We start from the raw sequence: 1,288 nt of genomic DNA on the forward strand, positions 1-1,288 counted from the left end.
TGCACATGTGTTAGCTACTTCTATGGTAGCTCCGAAACAACTAGCTCAGGATATATGTCTTTACATTTGTGTTTTTGGCATGTACTGACTTTATTAGCAACAGTAAAATAGATACTAGTTAGCTAACTATTTTGCCACTTGAAATGAACATCGCAAAGTGTATAGTCCCATTTGTAAGAGTTAACACTACGCAACATATTTTAAGGCATACCGGAACCAGAATTTCCAAGTGGTTCCATAGTGTAGCGGTTATCACGTCTGCTTTACACGCAGAAGGTCCTGGGTTCGAGCCCCAGTGGAACCATATTTTTAATTTACGTACATACGTTATGTGATACACTACAGTATTACTAATGCATGTGTCTATTTAGGTGGTGGCAGCCTACATTATTTTAATACAGAGTTTGCTGTTGATATCCCCGTAGGTTGCTGCTGCCAATAACTGGAACGAACAACAAAAATCTCTGAAACTGGAAACACTTATCACCCCCTAAGCACCAGCTGTCAGAGCAGCTCACAGATCACTGCACCTGTACATAGCCCATCTATAATTTAGACCAAACAACTACCTCTCCTCCTACTGTATTTATTTATTTATTTTCCTCCTTTGCACCCCATTTTTTCTATCTCTACTTTGCACATTCTTCCACTGCAAATCTACCATTCCAGTGTTTTACTTGCTATATTGTATTTACTTCACCACCATGGCCTTTTTTTTGCCTTTACCTCCCTTATCTCACCTCATTTGCTCGCATTGTATTTAGACATATTTTTCTACCGTATTATTGACTGTATGTTTGTTTTACTCCATGTGTAAACTCTGTGTTGTTGTATGTTTCGAACTGCTTTGCTTTATCTTGGCCAGATCACAATTGTAAATGAGAACTTGGTCTCAACTTGCCTACCTGGTTAAATAAAGGTGAAATAAATAAAAAATATTTAAAATAAAAAGGTTATTGTGAGCCACTGTCAACAAGTAGTTGACTGAGTTTAAGCCCAAAAGCCTGCAGATGGCGATATTGAGTCGTTTCATTCTACCATCCAAAGGGTTTCTATGCAGCCGGCTATACACTCGGATCGCTTGTGGACAGTTCATACATAAAACATTTCCATTCAGGCTGCAAATGCATCCGTTTCCTCCTTAACTCGGTTTAATTGCGAGAAGGCAAGAAAAAAGGTAAAATATGCATACCATAAAACTTCAATTAAATGCACCTCTGATCAGTGTTGGATTTGTTTTTATAATGTTTACACTGGTCATACTGGTCACAATATACAGTGTGGAATT

At 38.0% G+C, this 1,288-nt stretch overlaps 1 non-coding gene across 1 annotated transcript; it reads left to right on the forward strand.

Annotated features, from left to right (window-relative positions):
• The first annotated feature begins 231 nt into the window (after positions 1-231).
• On the forward strand, positions 232-304 carry trnav-uac. Its single transcript has one exon. It is a non-coding gene; the product is annotated as a tRNA-Val (tRNA).
• The last annotated feature ends 984 nt before the right edge of the window (positions 305-1,288 follow it).

Source organism: Oncorhynchus gorbuscha, linkage group LG14 (genome assembly GCF_021184085.1).
Source record: "Oncorhynchus gorbuscha isolate QuinsamMale2020 ecotype Even-year linkage group LG14, OgorEven_v1.0, whole genome shotgun sequence".
In the NCBI taxonomy this organism is placed as follows: Eukaryota; Metazoa; Chordata; class Actinopteri; order Salmoniformes; family Salmonidae; genus Oncorhynchus; species Oncorhynchus gorbuscha.